This window comes from Pinus tabuliformis, chromosome 3_2 (assembly GCF_031772625.1).
Source record: "Pinus tabuliformis cultivar Carrire ecotype Pingquan chromosome 3_2, CPIR1, whole genome shotgun sequence".
NCBI classification, from domain to species: domain Eukaryota; kingdom Viridiplantae; phylum Streptophyta; class Pinopsida; order Pinales; family Pinaceae; genus Pinus; species Pinus tabuliformis.
Genome location: NC_142302.1, coordinates 867,262,615 through 867,281,922, shown reverse-complemented (window position 1 = coordinate 867,281,922; position 19,308 = coordinate 867,262,615).

The window sequence follows — 19,308 nt, the reverse complement described above, 5'->3', positions numbered from 1 at the left end:
GCTAGCCAGGCATGACATATACAAGCAACAGATCAAGAAATCTCTTCAACTCACCAATAGCAAAGATGATGTAAATGTGCTAGATGACACTCCAGAATTATTGTTTGGCCCAGAGGTAGATGGAAAAGCAGTAGTCACAGGGGTTTTACCTTTTTATGTCAGCCTGCATGTTCATGATAAAATACTGCATAATGCAATGTTCGACTCAGGCGCCTCTCACAACCTTATGCCAAAAGCAGTCATGGAAAGATTGAACTTGGATAGAACAAGACCATACAAAGACCTGTTTTCTTTTGATTCTAGCCAAGTCAAATGTTTAGGCCTAATAAAAGATTTATGTGTGTCTCTGGTTCAATATCCCAACAAAACCATTCTAATGGATGTTGTAGTCGCTGATATCCCACCCAAGTATGGGATGCTGTTATCAAGATCATGGGGAGCCAAGCTCCAAGGTTCCCTGCAATTAGACATGTCATATGCCACTATCTCTGTCTTTGGGCAACCAAAAAGACTTTACAGGGAAACACTCATGAAGTATATGGTCAGCAGTGAGGAAAAGCCTCAAAATTTTCCAATATATGCTGTCCATTCGGACATAGACTCCTTCATCCTCTTCAATGACAGCGCAGGCCTCTCAAACAATGAGATTAGGACCGAAACACTCATACAAGAACAAAACATTGATCAAGTAAGTAGCACCTGCAAAACATTAAGCACACCAACAATACACCTTATCCCCCCTCTAGTTGTTAAAAATTGTCAAACAAGTGATAAAGCTGTCCTAGAAAACAAATGGGGGAAGAAAACCCAACTCCTGCTCACATTGCCATCTCATGAACAGAATTTTAAATCTCCTGTTCAGCAAGATATCCTGTGGGTCCTAGAATTTGATGGCTCAGTTAACAAGTTAGGGGCAGGAGCTGGAGTGTGGATACATAACAAAGAGAAAGATTATGCAGAAGGCAGGGCTTATAGATTGAATTTTAGATGCACTAACAACATGGCAGAATACGAAGCTCTGTTACTAGGCCTCAAACTAGCAAAGTCATTACAAGCACCTAGGCTCTCCATCATGGGAGACTGTGATCTAGTAATTCAACAAGTGAAAGGAAATTTTGTCACCAATGACAAAAGATTGAGGTCCTACAGGTCTGCTGTAATTGAAATATTAGAGACCTTCTCTGAGTTCGTTATCACAAAAATTTCAAGGGGCCACAATCTCCATGCACACAGCTTGGCAACATTTGCCAGCACCTTCAAATTCCCACTAGAACCCAATAACTGTTTCATAGCCGAGGTCAAATACAGACCTTCTATTCCTAACAATGTCAAAGAATGGCAAGTATTTGAGGATGACATGCAAATAAACAATTTTTTAACCTTGCAACAAGAGTTCACAGGATTAAATATTGATATTGATGGAGCAAGTCAATCACAAATACTTGAATCAGCAAGTAAATCACAAATACTTGATGGAGCAAGTCCATCACAAATACAGTTTCAACAGTCTGCTCACCCAATGTCACCTAGAACAGCAAAACAATTACTGAGCCCAACCATTTTCAGCAATGAAAACATTCAGCAAATTCACCAAATTGACTGTGAAGAGATGAGCAACGCTGAAGCTGAAATCATACAACTCAAAGACAATTTCCTTCCAGTAGGCCTTACCCCACTAGAGGACATTTTTGATTCGAATGATGTCCCTAGGAAGCCAAAGATGCAGCCATTGGATGCAGCAGTTGAAGAATGCAACATTGGTACTATTGACAAGCCTAAAATAATAAAGCTATCTGCTTCTTTGCCCCCTGATCAAAAGCCCAAATACATTGATCTCTTTAAAGAATTTCAAGATGTTTTTGCTTGGGGATATGAGGATCTAAAGTCCTATGATACTTCTGTCATCCAGCACACCATTCCCCTCAAGCCTAATCAAAAACCATTCAAACAGAAATTGAGAAGGATCAATCCTGTGCTCCTTCCTTCTATTGAAAAAGAATTACATAAAATGTTCAAAGCTGGTATCATAGCACCAATCAGGTTCTCTGAGTGGATTTCAAATTTGGTCCCTACAAGAAAGAAAACCGGTGAGATTAGACTTTGTGTAGACTTAAGGAATTTGAATCAAGTATCACTCAAAGATAACTACCCGTTACCCAAAATGGATCATATTCTTCAAAGAGTAGTAGGGGCTTCAAGGATATCATTGCTTGATGGATTCTCAGGCTTCAATCAGATCCTAGTACACCCTGATGATCAAGACAAAACTGCATTTACAACCCCATGGGGAACTTTCAAGTATGTAAAAATGCCCTTTGTATTGAAAAACGCAGGGGCAACGTTTCAAAGAGCAATGGACATTGCTTTTGCAAAAGAGATTCATGACTTCTTGGTCATTTACTTAGATGATCTTACACCCTTTTCAAAATCTGACCAAGAACACTTGAAACATTTGAGACAGATTTTCATAACATGCAGGAAATATGGCATTTCCTTAAACCCCAAGAAGTCATTATTTGGCTTGGAAGAAGGGAAACTCTTAGGACACATTATTTCAAAAGATGGCATAAGGACTGATCCAGATAGGATACAAGCTATCCTACAAATGCCTCACCCAAGGAATGTCAAGGAGTTGCAAGGATTCTTAGGGAAGATTAACTTTTTAAGAAGGTTTATCCCAAATTTAGCAGAGCTAATCAGATTATTGAACAATATGCTAAAGAAAGATTCAAAGGTCAAATGGACTGTTGAAGCGAAACAAGCCTTTGAAAGTATAAAATTGGCCTTGACTCAAACCCCAGTGTTAACCAATCCTCAGTTTGACAGAGACTTTATCATTTTCTCTTTTGCCTCCCAGCATACTATTGCTGCTGTGTTATTACAGAAAGACGACCAAGGGAATGAGAAGCCTATTGCCTTCTTCAGCAGAGCTCTTAGAGATGCCCCTCTAAAGTACCAAATTATGGAGAAACAAGCTTATGCCTTGATCAAAGCTATTAAAGACTTTAGGATTTACATCCTTTACTCCCATGTTGTGGCTTATGTACCAAGTCCTATTGTCAAAGACATTCTCACCCAGGAAAACTTAGAAGGCAGGAGAGGAAAATGGATTGCCAATATACTAGAATTTGACATCGAAATAAAACCTACAAAGCTGATAAAAGGGCAAGGTTTGGCCAAACTAATGACAGAAGCAAATTTCCAAGCCTTAGATATCAATCAACTGGACAGTGAAACAGAGCTGGCGACTCCAAAGATCAATGTAGCCTTTGAACAATCTCCTTGGTACTCTGATATCTGCTATGTGTTACAAAACCTGTGTGCTCCCCTAGGACTATCCAGAACTAAGTGTAGGTTCCTAAAAATGAAAACATCTAGATTTTGTGTGATAGAGGGAAATCTACTTTGGAAAAACCATGAAGGTATATTGCTGCACTGTCTAATGGAGAATGAAACTAACAATATCATGCAAGATTTCCATGCTGGAGACTGTGGTGGACATTTGTACTGGAAGTCCACTGTGGACAAGATATTGAGGGCTGGTTATTACTGGCCCACCATGTTCTCTGATGTTAAGAAATTCACAGCCTCATGCCACAAATGCCAACTGTTTGAAGGCAAAAGACAGTTGCTGCCACTTCCTTTGAAGCCCATTGCAACAGAGAGACCTTTCCAACAAAGGGGCTTGGATTTCATTGGGGAAATTCATCCCTCATCTTCAGGGCAACACAGATGGATTTTAACAGCAACAGACTACTTCACCAAGTGGATTGAAGCTGCCCCATGCAGACAAGCAAATGATTCAGTAATTATTCAATTTTTGGAAAACAATATACTGGCTAGATTTGGCTGTCCAGACAAGATAATAACAGACAATGCTGCTGCCTTCAGATCCAAGAAAATGGTGAACTTCTGCCACAAATTTCACATTACTTTGGGTCATTCTACTGCTTACTATCCTCAAGGAAATGGCCTTGCTGAATCATCAAACAAAAGTTTAATAAATATCATAAAGAAAGTGCTGGAAGAGAACAAAAAGAACTGGCATAAGAAACTAGTAAATGCTTTATGGGCAGATAGACTGACAACAAAAAGATCAATTGGGACCAGCCCATATGAGTTAGTCTATGGACTAGAGGCCAAGTTTCCATCATCACTAGGAGTGCCTGTTATGAAGCTTCTGCAAGAAAGTCAAGCAGAGCCAAATGATATGCAAAGGAGGATCAATCAGATAATTTGTTTACAGCAGACCAGAGAACAAGTTTTCAGCAGAGTGCAGACATTACATGAAAAATTGAAAAAGGCCTTTGATAGAAGAACCAAAGCAGAAGATTTCAATGTGGGGGACAAAGTCTTAAAGTGGGATGCAAGAAGAGAAGAGAAAGGGAAACATGGGAAATTTGATTCTTTATGGAGAGGACCATTTGCTGTCCAAGCAGTACAAGGTAACAACACTTACTTCCTTAAAAGTCTGACTGAAACTGACTTGGATGAAGGTCCTGTCAATGGCAGGATGCTGAAGCACTACTTTGACTATTCCCCATGAGTAGAAACTAAGGATTCATTGTATATATGCAGATGTACATATTGTTTTCTGTTTTAGATTGTAAAATACAGTTTTCTAAGTGATTCACCAACCAGCAAGAGGCAAATAGAATCAGAGGTCTTCTAAGAAAGAAGCACACAATTTTGACACATTTATGCAGCAAATTTCAAAGATTGAGATGGGCAGCTAAAGAGCAAGGCAATCTGACCTGCTGTTCTTGGTCTTTCAAGTGAAAAACCATCCCCATGTGGAGCCACTGTTAGCTACCTATACCAATAGGTTTCATATTTCATGATTGGCTATGGAAGGTCTAAATATGCTCTGCTTTGATGACTCAAACATCACATATTTCCTACAAAGTTTGATTTGTGACAATAACTTGGTAAGGCCTCAAAATTTTGATGGATGGTCCAAAAGTCTAATCTGGATCATGCCATGTTTAAATTTTCTGTTGTAGAATAGAGAAAGGAGTCTGTCCAAACTGCTTAATCTTGGCAGACAACTAGTTTAGGTAGAGAAGAAAAGGATCCCAACAGCCTAATCTGGGACCTTGGAAGAGATAAGGGTAGAAGTAGATAGAAAGGAATAAAGAAATAGCCAAAGAAAAGAAAAGGCAAGTAAGGGTTTGCAAGTCCAAGTGCACCCTCCAATGGAGAAACAAAAAATGCTAGGAAAATAGCTGGGTAAGCAGTTGTGGTTGCAGAAAGGGTATTTTCACCATTGCACATATGTCAAAAGGTGTTTTGCCAAGGCAAAATCTGTCAATGGACAAAGTGGTTAATTCCATCAAATTGCAGCAAGGAGCATGACTAACCTCCCTCTCCCCCTTCATTCCATTACTAACATTCCCTTTTAGCTGAGATTTATGGAGAGAGATCATGGTTTTATGGTGGTTCTTGTTCATTCAGAAGCCACATTTCCTGTCTAGAAACTTTTCATTTTGATCTACTCTCTAAACTAAATCAATTTCAGATAAACTCAGTGAGATCTCCTTCATTTGCTCCCTTCATTCATATTAACCTCTAATTTTACTATATAGCTCCCCTATCTTACCCTTCCCCTAATAATATTAACACTATGGTGTATAAAGCCCCAAATATTATAAATACCTCTTCCCTTGGCATTATAGCCATATGTTCTTAAAAGAGGAACCAAAATGACCTCTGGTCACTTTGGTGAACCTATCACATCCTACTCCCCCTTGCTACAGCCCAACTTACCTTTTGAAACCCTCATTTGCATTAAAAACCTCATAAGAACCCCTTTTTACCCCTAAACCCTCTTTGCAAAGATTACCAAGGTCCAAGACCCCCTTTAGCGTTTATTCCAAGCATCAGTGCGCGGGTTCAATTCAACTGAATTACATTGAAAACCTTACAAAACCCGCAATCCAAAGTTTTCCACCCGCGCATATAATCCGAGCACATTTTTGCTCTGCCCACCGTCGGATCAGGTCCCGAGGATCCGACGATCCACAATGATATCGGAGCAGCCCCCGCAGCGGACCGTTAACGCCCGAGAAAGTGACGTTGCGTCACGTCAGGGCCAGTCCACGCGTCGCGCGATGAAGGCTCTCGGAGCCAGGTCTGACACTTCTGGGACCGTACCCAAACCGCCCCGAGAGACCGTAGCGGCTAGCCTTAACCGTAACCGCTACGGTCCTAACCGCCAACCGTTTTCCAACTGTATATCGCCACGTCACGCCCGCTTGTCCTTGTCTCCGTTATTCGTCCACCTCGCCGTTGACGTGGCTGCCACCGCACCATCCCCCATGGACCAACAGCATACCGCCACGTCACCCGATGACGTCAGCTGACGTCACTTGACCTTGACCCACCAATGACGTCATGCTGACGTCATCACTAAAAAAGCGCCAAAATTGTAAAAAGCCCATATTAAGCCAAAAAACGTCTATTTTTCCCATTTTTACGCATTTCTCTACTGTTTTCTCTGCATGGCCGTTTACGTCCTGAACTCTGCCAACCTGCTCAGTTGACCAAGGTGACCTCCACAGCATCAACCTTGCACGCATACACGACCTCTGTTCGTGAATTACCAGGTATTTTTCGTTTTCTATCCTCCATACGCCTGCAGTTGAAAATAAAATTACTCAGAGGGCTAGAGAAAAGATAAAACTCATAATTTCACCGGCCATTTCCCTCTGCATATACCCTATTTGTAATTGTGGAGTCCAAAAACGCCAGCTGAGCCTTGTTGCCCGTATTTTCACTAAAAAAGAGGTATTGCCCGCGCATTCCCGAAAGACTCTTGTTTACAGAATTCACCTATTGAAGAGGACATAGTGAGACCACACAGTAGCCTTGATTCCTGATATAAACAGTATTTCAATTGCTGTTGTATAATTTCCTCCTCTGATACCTGAAACTCAACACTGTTTTTACAAAAGCACTTCTGTTCTGTGCTGGTCCTTTTAAGCCATTTACTTAGAGTTGTTGAGCTTAGAGAAAACCATGGACACTCCTATTGCTCTAAATATCAAGCCCCTCAACGCTCCTCACCAGGAATTAGCATGGAAAGCCCTGGGTGATATGGATTATCAAATGCTGGACTGGTTTCTTATGGGCTCCAAGTATAATATTCAGATGATGAATGAGTTGAAAGCCCAACACCTGAGTGGAGTAGACATCTTGGGGATTTGGGACTCAAACTTGCCCATCTACAACCTCCCCCAGGTAAATCCTATGCCAGAGTTGGTCTACAACTGCCAGGAATGCTATGACCCAAGCCAAAGAGCTGTCATCAGCCCCACAGGCTCAGTCCTGTTCCATATCACCCCAGAGAGTATAAATGAAATGCTGCACTTCCATACTGCCAAGCAATTGACCCCCCTCCATATGCAGAATTTGATAAAGAAAGGGAGCAAGCTATCAAGTGACCAACTCATTAAAATCAATCAGCTGTTTGTAAAACCAGGCTCTGAATCCATCAGAACTCCTCCTATTGGATACCAGTACTTGAATGAGTTGGGCAGGATGTTAGTAGATTTGATCAGCTATGCCCTAGGATTCAAGGGAATGGAGGATGTGGATGAAAGCATAATGGCAATGCTGTCTCTATTTTCTCCTGGTAAGCCCCCAACTGTACATTATGATTATGCCACATACATTGCAGATAAAATCCATGACCAGTTTATGAACTTGAAGAGGGAAAGACTATTCAGGTATACCTCATACATATACCACCTATTCTTGTTTTATCAGCCAGCCACATTCTCTTTTCCTTTGAAGCAACTCAATGCCCAGGGAAATCCAAGGTCAGTGGTGTTCTGGACCTCTGTTTTTCATCATACCTCTGTATCACCTTACACATACTCTGAGTTCATTGACTTATTCATTTATCCAGCCCTGACAGTATTGCATGGTACTCCTCCTCCAAGACTAACTGATGACATGAGGAGAATTCTCCATTTGAATAAATCCTACAGCATTGGTAATTGGTACCTCTACCAAAACCACACAGTCATCAGGATATATGGCTGTGAGTTGAACCCTTTTAGGTTGCCAAGGTATGTCCCCATGAGGCTTTTTGCCTTGGAATATTTCAGACAGTTTGGGAACTCAGACTACCTCCATTTTCAGAGCAAGAACAAGAAGTCACAGTTAAAAGTAAGGAGCCAGCTGGGTCCTTTCCTATACAACAGAAAAGAGGAGGGGTGGAAAGAGGCAGACAATATCCTAGAGGGCCTCAAACTGCAAACTAGCTTTGAATGGATACCCTATGACCCCAATCATTTTGTCTCCCTCAGGAGGATAAAATACAAATTGGGTAGCTATGCACACAAGAGACAACCTGAGATTGAACAGTATGCCAATGCATCGAATTGGGAAGAAGGTACCCTAGAGGAGGAAATTACTAATGAAGAGCTACTAGAGAGAGAGGCTAGAAATATGCAAAAGGAAGCTGACTTAGAAACTTGTGGACAGGTTCCCCTCTCATACAAAAAGCAGCTTGGAGCAGCTACTACATCATCAACAACACAGCAGCAAACTGCCGAGAAAGCACCGCAGACAGCCAGCAAAGATAAAGGGAAGCAGGTGGAACAACCACCTCCATTGACAGAAGAACAAGTGGAGACATTGTTACAACAGCAAGAAGAGATGGAGCAGCAGGAACAAGGGCAGCAGCAAGAAGAGGTACAATATAATAAACAGCAGCCCTTGCAGCAAGAAAAAGTGATTGATGCTCCAAGTTCCACTGAGCAACAGGCTCAGAAAATAGTGCCTCCTGGGGCAGAAACTACTTTTGATACCTCGGTCCTCCAAACCCCACAAAAGGAGGACTTAACCAGGAAAAGAGATAGAGAGACTCCCCTGACATCATCCATCAATCAGGGAGAGAAAAGACAAAGGTTAAATGACTTTCCAGAGGATGACATAGCAATAAGACAAGCAATGGGCATGGGCCCACCCAGCGGAGAAGTTTCAGCCAGTTCATTCCAGCATGAACATGATAGAGCTATAGGAGGAGAGGTCAGCTCCTCCAGCCAGCACAAAGAAGGACAGGTAAGCATCAAACAACAATTTATTGACATTAAAAGGAGGAGTGATCCTATTAAAGTACAGCTGTACAATCATTTGCTGAACCTGGCTCCCACCAATCAGCAAAGACTCATGTCTGCCTTTGATGTAAGTGAAGGCAAAATGATCATGAGTCACTTCATGCCCACAACTCTGCATCCCCAATCTACCTCGGATTACCTAAGGACCAACATGGAGGTTCTGGCTAAAGACATACCCCCTATGGATAAAATCGAACTGCATAAACAAATTGGTGAAATGGTGTATGCCTCCTTGGCAGATGAAACTTTGGAAAACTACAAATTGAAGAGCAGCCTTGATAATACAGCCTCTCAGCTGGAATTGGAGAGAGCATCATCACAAGCCAAGGACAACAGAATCAAGTCCTTGGAAGATGTAATCATAGAAATAGGACATGATCCTAAAGATGTTAAAGGTATCCAAGAACTGTTGAAGCTAAGGGATGCAGACATGGCGGCCTTAAGAAAGAAAATCAAGCTCCCAGCTACCATCCATCCACAAACAGATGAGGTTGCCCAACAAAGGCTGGAAAAGGATGCCACAGATCTAATGATATCTCTGTACAAGGAGCTGGTTCGGACTCAAGACAAACTAGGAGAATCAGAAGCTGCAAAGGCAGCATTACAGACAGCATTAAAGCAAAAAGAAGAGGGCCAAACCTCCCAGCCTCCTCCTGAAATAATCAATCTTGAGGAAGCCCCTCCAACAACTACTCCTCCTCCTCAACAGACAGGGCCTACAGCACCAACTACAGCAACAGCTACACCAACAACAGAGCAGACTCCTAGTCTGGATATGCAGAAGCTGCAAGCCGAAATCCAAGTTCTTGAGGCTCAAATGAAAGAGCTTGATGAAGTCAAAAAATCTTTGACTAAAGTAAATGAAAGACTTGATAAGAGCAAGCAGAATGAGGCTGCAAAGGAACGAGAAGTAAAAGCTCTAAAGAAGAGGATAACTGAACTGGAAAGGGAGCTCACACTAGAAAAGGTAACAGCAGAGTTAAAAGCAGTCCTCTGGGGTAACATTGGTCGGTCCATCACCAATCAGTGGCAGTATATTGAGACTATGGATGAGCAAATAGTACTCATTACAAAGGCAAACAGGGAAATACACAGAGCTAGAGCAAGCCTTGGCCACATGCCAGATGCTGCCAGCAGAATGATCAATATTTTAAATAACAAAACTAGCTCTCAACTAGCTACCATGGGAATTACTAACAGGACTGAAACAATCTCAGTAGTTAAAAGAGTCCTGACACTAAGAAGCCTAGTTGGAACGCTGGAGAGGAGAACACAGGATATGCAGACCGAAATCAACAAATTCCTGGACAGATTCCTGGCATTGCAGAACAGAGGCCTCCCCAGCATATTAAGCAGTGTAGGAAGACTGCTTACCCTGGAAAATTACATCAAAAGGGTTGATGCCCATGCTGCAGCACAAATTGCAAAACAGCCCAGTACCTCAGCAGAAACAGGGCCAGCATCAGGGCAGAATTTGTATGATAGGGTGGATAACCTGTTTTTTATTATGAATGAAATTGATCACCTGTTTGATACACCACCAAATTTCTTTAAGTATACAGAAGCAGATGAAACTATGGAGGCAATCATAAAACACCAATTGCCCACACAGGAAGTGTGGAGAAATTTGACACAGATAATTTTATCAAGCCAGAACCCATGAGCGTTAATTTTCTCCAGTTTTTGAGCAGTCATGCACAGGCAGAATTTTGGTGGATAAATCCACAAGGAAAAGACAGATGCTGAGCCAACTCAGCAGGGCTATTTACTCACCACAGCAGCAATCACAATCACAGGTGGCAGACCAAAAATACAGCGCACGAGCCATAAAGTCGGGTTCTCAAGCATTTGATCAAAGTATCCCAACCGACTCAGCAGTTCCCAAAGGCCAAAATATCTTCTGACAGAACATCAAGACGCCTTTATTTTGTATTCAATGCTGTAATAAATTTCTGATAATAATATCTCAAAAGTTGGTGAGAACATTAAGTCTGAGATAACTTAGAACTCAGATATTTTTTGTAAAATCGTATGTATATATTCGCCCCGCACATAAGCTTAAGGGGTTGTTGTTATTTTCATTTTGGAGATCTCACTTGCTGTAAAATTCTCAGAGAAATAATACAAAGGGTGAATGGAATTTCCAAAGCTTGGCGTACCTTGATGCATTGTGATGAATGGTGAATGTTGCAGGATTCCAGACTGTTTCATAAAACAATAAGTCTTTCTTAAATCTCTGTGTTACATGTTTTCGAGTCTTTTGTTCTCTTTTATTGTTTAAATGTTTTACGCTTAATAGCAAAGTAGAAGAATAGTTCCAGGATTTAATCACTGATTACCCTGAACTCAATCTGAGCTATTATCCATGTTTTCTTCAGATACAGTGAATGAAATGTAATTCTTAATTGCTGCATTTTAAAACTATATCTTTTGCAGTGATAGACATTCCCAGGGATTCAAGTTTGCTCCTGAGACATCTATCCGTTTCTCATACCTAGTTTGGTGGAAATACTTAAATACTTTAGTGAAAATTCTTAAATGCTTTCACTACTTGTTTCACCTGATCATGTTATAAATCAAAAATTTTGTTGTATGAAGCATCCAAATGGCCCTGTAAGTTTCACCAATTCACCCCAAGGTTCCTAGACACCTGCAGCCATAGACTCCATTGCCTAATGATATTTGACTCTTTGAACATTATATCACAAGACCTGAAAGAAAATCTTCAACCAAAACATAAACAAAACCTGTGCATAATACCTAGCCTAAAACACTATCATAACAGATACAAATCATAAAGAGAGAGCCCTCTCTGATCACAGTTTGGCTAGAAACAGTGATCCAAAGATTGGTTAGTGGTTACCCCGGCCGTATTCCCTTGGGAGTCATAGGGAACAACCTGGGTGTTAACAACTTCAAGCTCATTAAAAATCGAAGGCGACTAGAGTCATCTTTTGTTTTTTCTCGACTCTTAAAAATTGAAAAAACAAGTTGTGTCAGAGCATCTAAAATTTATTTTAAATGGAATAGTTATCACCTTTCCTACGTTGGTCTTAGGTTGAGAAAAATGGAGTCTGCCAACCAAGGAGTTCCCCTTGGAGGAAATCCTAGTCCCTTCTCCTCTTGGGGAGATGTTGGTGCACCCCATATGGCCACATTGTCACTTCCAGTATTGACAATCAGCTTGCCCGTATGGCTCTTCTCAACCTCTGTCGTTCAGAACACCATGATTCCTGAAAAATCTAGTCAACAACTAAACGATACCAGAGTTACCCCCCAACCTTCTACTTCGTCCAATTCTTCCTCTCCTCCTTCCTCTTCGCTTGATGAAGCTGGTAAAGCCAAAAATCAAGTAACTGAGAAGAAGAAGGAGAAGAAGAAGAAAGAGAAGAAGAAGAAGGAGCCAAAGGCAAAAAGGGGCAACCAAGCATCGTCTAGCGAAAATCCACACACTGCACCGACCAGGCCTAAATTGCCATGTGTCATTCGCAAAGGAGACCACTATCACCGAGATTGTCCTTACTTCCCTCGGATCTTAAGGGACTGGTTTCCTCGTTTGCACAATCTGTTGTCGTCAACCTCTGATGATCATGTTGAAAATACATCGTCAACTAGTGAAAGTGAAGCCGTTGGACAGAAAGGAAGATGTAAATTTCCTTGTAAACTATGTGAAGGTGATCATGCCGTCCACCATTGTCCCTTCTTAGATGAGGCTAAAAGAGTTTTGGATGATCATCCAGTTTCACCATTACGGCTTCTTCATGGATATAAGAAGCTCTTGCCGAGTCCACCACTCTTTGAAAATCCGGCTGACATGCCCTTGAGGTCGGCCGAAGTGTCTATCATTGAACATAAACCATCTGAATCCACACTAGACGAAAGTCAAAAGGTCGAGGCGGTAGTTGACCTAGTCTTGCCTTCAGAGGATCCATCTTCAGATGATACAGTCACCGAAGAGAACAAGAACGACACCGTTAAAATTCTCTTCGTAAGCACAGACTTCGATGAACATGTGGGCAGTCTACCCGTTCCTTTACCACAGGAAGGAAGTTCGTCAGAGTCATATCCGGCCGTCTATTCGGTCCCACTTGCAAGCAACCTAGTTGTTTCCTTTGATTGGAATCTACTAGGCAGACCTCGCTTACCGGCTAGTGTACCATTTCGAATCATTGCTCAAATACATAGAATCCTCATGGCCGGTACCATCATAGATGAAGGGGCTTCTGTGAGTATCCTTTCCTCAACTGCTTAGAAAGTGCTTGGTTCGCCATCGCTTTTGCCTGAGATGAGAAATCTAACAGGCTTTGACAAAGGAACCAGTCAACCGTTAGGGATCCTTCCCAATGTGCCGATAACTTTGAGAAGGAAAACCGTTCACATGAACGTAATGGTAGTCCAAGGACCCCTGGATTGTAATCTACTCCTTGGACGAGACTATATTTATTGCATGGGAGCCATTGTCTCCTCACTCTTTAGAGTAATGTGTTTTCCTCACGAAGGAAGAGTGGTCAAGCTCGTAGACCAACTTTCATTCCCTGGTTCACACATAGCAAATAGTCATATACCAACCCTGAATCGTCTTTTCACGTAAGGAATGTCTCATCAATCCCCAGTCTGTCCTCCTGATGGACGCGATTGATTCAGAGGATATGACTGAAACCCAGGGGGCATGCACCCTGGCCTGTTTCGACAGGAAAAACTTGGGTATAGGGTGGGTTTCCGCGGAGAGTATATGACTGGCCTGACACACCCGTCCATTTTGGAAAATGGGATTAGATCAGAATAATATACCTCTGTTAAGGTAGGACTTTCCTGATAAAACAAATGTTTTGTCTACAAATTGAGGGGTAACCTGAAAAGGTAGGCCTTTCCCGATAAAACAAATGTTTTTTCTGCAAATTGAGGGGTAACCTGGAAAGTCTACTTCGCTATACCTAGGGGCATGCAAACCTTTTGGCGTGCAAGTGAAGAGTGACCATTTATTTTTTAAATTTATAGGTCCTCTAACCCTTTAAACTCATAAGATTGGTCATTTACTAACTTGCATAAAGAAAGGATGCGGGGCAAAGCTTTGAAATAATGTCGTTTTTATATATGAGACATCCTTATTATACAACTGGATTAATCGAGCAGTTTTAACGTGGAATTCAAGCTCATTAAAAAATAAACATAAGCAATGAGAAAATGTTCCCCCTGAGTTTAAGCTCATTAAAAAATGAACCAATTTCCGATAAATAACCACTGTGAATGTATTACCATCAGCCTTTGAAGCCTTGGTGGTGTTCTCATCATCACCTCCACTTTGTTTTGGCTGATCATTCACCTCCATTTGATTTTTTACCCTTTTTGAGGAACGGCTGTGAAGAGTGATCTTGCTAGCCATCCTTGTGACACTGCCGTGATTGGAAAATTCCAAACCTTACCTGGGATCAGCTGCTACCCGAATTTATCACTCGTTCCTCAAAAAATGAGTCTCCTTTAAGCTCTTTTCAACTGACTCGTAAAATATGAAAAGATTGCCGAGCGATTGGCCTCTCTAGCTCATTAAAGGGACCGGAAGTGCTATCCCTCCTTTAGATTTTAATCTTTTTGGACTTGAGGGATTATTACACAAAAAGATAGAGCGCTTGTTTTTTTTGGCTCGTTAAAAGTACCAAAAATTCATCCCTTTTGTATTGTTTTATACTTTTTTGGACTCAAGGGATTAGATGACGAAAAAGGATCATTGGAGTTTTCTTTACGTCCCTTTTCAGACTCTCTAAAATCGAAAAGGACCGAGTTATCCTTGTCGTTAAACTCGTTAAAACCAAATAGTGAAAAACTTGTCCATAACAGACAAGAACGAGTTTCACTATTGCTAGGCTCGTTAAAACATAGCGATGGGTTTGCCCGAATGGAAAATTATAGAACAAGCATATTTTATCCTCCTCAAGCTTGAAAAAAATAAAGAGGTACTGGTCAGCAATGACTGGGGAAAATTAGGAAGAAAACTTGAAGAAACTTTATCGGTAGCAAGTCGCTCTTGAACATGACACTTTCACTCCGCATTCGAGTCGGGTTGGGTTGTTCCATTCGCTGGTCACATCACCATGGTTCCGTCACACCATCCATATTTGGGGTTAATGCCACCGATCCATCATGTCAGTGTCACTGATATCTTCAGGAGAAGTCGCTCAGAGAATTCACCTATGTCTCACCCACTGCTATACATTCACGCCCCATTCTTTCATGACCACCACCCTGAACCTTATATCACCAGATCGTTTTCACCTCCATTAAAATCATTTTCTCCATTCTGTGTCATTGATGTGGGATTCATTAAGGCCCTCCTATGATGGATCGCTTCTTGTCGACATCAACTCATTATCCATGAAGTCGATCTAGGAACAACCCTTTCAGTACTTTGAAGCTTGCATGCCTCAATGGCAAGTTTCTCACTTCTCGTGACAGGTTTACATCAATGGCCTTCGACCGAAATATTTTGCGTGGTGTTCGACACCAAGTCCCTTATTCACACCATGTGAATTGTACTGCAGTACCTTGAGGGTCATCATCATTATTGGTGATTCCTCTCACACCTGTTAACAACTTACATCATTGGCTGGTAATCAGGTGATGTCTTTCCATGTTTGACTCCATTACATCTCTCACATGGATCGACTTGTACTTTGAGTGAAGATCGAATGAGATTGAATACCTCGGATCTAGTTTCATCCATCTGGGCTGCGATATATATTCAGGAAAATAAAGACATCAAATGTACATCATTACTGCACACATAATCATCCAATCCAAGGTATGATGGCTCTACCAGGATCATTAGTCTACACTCAGACAATTGTCTGTCTAGACAATTGTCTGTCTTATGTACATGAAAATGAATTTATAAAAGCTGAGCATGGGAATGCCTGCCTCAGCTAGATCATGAAAATATTATGAAGATAATGTATTGTATTGTATCTTATTATAGGTCGCCTTCCAGCTTGAAAGAACTTCAGATCCTCATGATAAAGCATTTCACCTGACATCAACAGATTAACGACCTCATGGTTTAGGGGGCAACTGTTATAGACATTTTTGGGCACTGCAACCCCAATCATAAATGTCCATAAACCAAGGGCTCTTAAGTCCCTAAAAGTGTTGTTCCAACCTCTAAAAGAACAAGGTCAATTGATTACATCTTCTCCCAGAAGTTCTCCATGAAAAATTGCTCAGAACTGGTGAAACCTGGGCCATCTCACCTGCTCCATGGTCAAAGTGCACTGCATCCCACCTAAATACACATAGTAGGTGTGATAAATATTCAAAAGCCCTTCTATGGGGTGCGATTGGCGAGAGTGGACAAATGGCAGGGTCAAATTGCAAGGTGGAGAATCATGGAATCTTCTAGAAACTTCTCCTGTGACACTTGCCTCTCTTCATTCGCCCAGGGATGAGTAAGAGATCATCAATCTCCAAGTGGAATCAAGAACTATCAGAGAGAGGACACTAATCAACTCTCAAAAGCTAACTCATCCCCCTCGCAAACATCTATATATGGATCCCTCATCCCAGAGATCCAGAGGCTAGAATTTTGTATCTTGTAAGGAAGTGCTGTTGGTTTCTTGGTGCAATATCATATTGTTGGGTGATCTAAGATTTTCATGAGGTGAAGAAGGGCTTTCTTGCTGAGAGGATGATGTTGGGTCAGAACAATTGGTTGTAATTATCCTCTTCGCTCTTTCTTGATTATCAATAAAGCTATTCAAGTTTTCCTCCACATTCTTGTATAATTGATGTTATGTGCATTTGTGTGGTCAATATATATCTGGTCTTATATTGTTTATGATAATAGATCTATGTTCTTGGATAGTGTTATGCTGCTTTGATTCTACAGGTGCTCTGTGAAGCTGGGTAGATAAGGAAGGGAGTAGCAAAGATCTATCAGAAGGGAGAGGAATCGAGCAAGGAACCAAGCGTAAGACAGAGGTTGGTCTCCTTATTTCCCTCTTATCTATTTCTCATAAAGGAAAACAAAAGTAGTTTTAGTTTGTTTGTTTCTAAGGTAGCTACTAGTCTTAGTGGGACTAGCAGCTCTACATAGACACTAGTTTTCCTGATAACATTAAGGCATCTTACTAGGCATGGATTGGATGTATGTACACCAAGCCAAGGTAGATTGCTATGAAAAGGAAATAGAATGTTTGGATGAAGAAGGAAAGAAAGGAGTGTTTCAAGGCAAGAAAAATCCCATATAAATGAGGCTAATCACTAATATGAAAGTGAAATATAGTAGTAGGAAGGGATGTAGGTTTTTTGCAATACAAGTTTCCAAGAATGGAGGAGTTGATATAGAAACAAAAGATAAAGAAGTTGAATTTCTTAAAAAATACTTTGTTTTGCAATTGTATGTGAATATCCTTCCAATAGAGGTTCCTATATTGCCTCCACATAGAGAGAGAGATTTATCTATCCATCTCGTACCTACAGTAGTACCAATATCTAAAGCTCCATATAGAATGAGCACCCTAGAGTTGGCTAAGCTAAAATTGCAACTGAAGGAGATGCTTGACAAAGGATACATAAGGCCAAGTGTGTCTCCATGTGGAACATAAATATTGTTTGTAAAGAAGAAAGATGGGACCATACAACTATGCATTATTTACATAGACTTGAACAAGGGAATTGTAAAGAACAGGTACCCATAACTAAGAATTGATGATCTCTTTGACTAGTTAAGGGGAGAAACAATCTTCTCCAAAATTGAGTTGAGGTAGAGTTACCGTCAAGTAAGAATCAAGCAGGAGGAAATTCATAAGATTTGTTTCATAACAAGGTATGATCACTATGAATTCGTAGTGGCACCATTTGGGCTTACTAACATGCATGCCACATTCATGTGCATAATGAATGGGGTGTTATGACCTTACTTTCACTAGTTTTCCATTCTATTTGTTGATTACATATTGGTTTATCAAGAAATGAAATACGAACATGAACAACACCTAGAAGTTGTGTTGGAATTGTTGAGAGAATGTAAATTCTACGCAAATGTTGGTAAGTGTGATTTCTTCTTGACACAGATTCATTACTTAGGGAACGTCATCTCCAAGGAAGGCATATCAGTTGATCCCAATAAGATTATAGCCATAAAGTAATGTCCAACTCCAAAGAACATGCATTAAATCAGATCATTCATGGGATTACTAGGATATTACATGAGATTGATTCATAAATTCTCCAAAATAGGACATCCCATTACAACCTTACGGAGAAAAGGGGAAACGTTCGAGTTCACTACACAATGTGTATAAATATTTGAGCAGTTAAAGTATTTTCTCATGTGTGCACTAGTGCTAAGAATCACAGATCTTCGTAAGGATTTCGTATTATGTAGAAATGCCTATAATGAGATACTCGATGGATTCCTAATGCAGGAAGGACAAATCATGTTCTATGATTCTAGAAAATTAAACAAGCATGAGGAAGATTTATAATAGGTTTTCATCATTCATTCTTTAAAAATGTGGAGGCACTACCTGCTTCGCGGGAAGTTCGTGTTCATGACAAATCATAGTGGGCTCAAATATCTATTAGGGAAAATAAATTTGAATGCTACGCAAGCCAGATGGATGGCCATGCTCATCAAATTTTACTTTGAGATTAGGTATATAAAGGGTAAGGAAAACAAGGTTGTTAATGCCCTAAGTAGGAGAATTCAAGTTAGTCACTTGGCAATTGTAAGCTCATATGCAACAAATTTGGCAGAAATAATCAGAAGTGCTAGACAATAGGATAAAAGATACCAACAATTAAAGGAAAGGTTGTGGCATGATGGTGAGGATGGAGAATACCACCTCAATGAGGATGAAGTAGTCAGATTCAAAGGCATAATTTCTATGCCCAACAATGATGAGTAAATAAGATTGATAATGGAAGAATTCAATGCTAAGCCCTACTCAAGCCACCGAAGTATGAAAATGTGAAGAAGAAGAAGGAAGTAGAAGAATTCATGGAATTCCAACAAGTAAAGGCCGAATGCAAGCACCCTCGAAGATTGTTACAAGCTATCCCTATTCCGAAATGGAAGTTGGAAGTAATCCCCATGGATTTCATTATTCAATTTCCCAAAATAGCTAAGAAGAATGATGCAATCATGCTAGTTTTGGATAAGCTCAACAAGGTATCTCGCTTCATGGAAGTT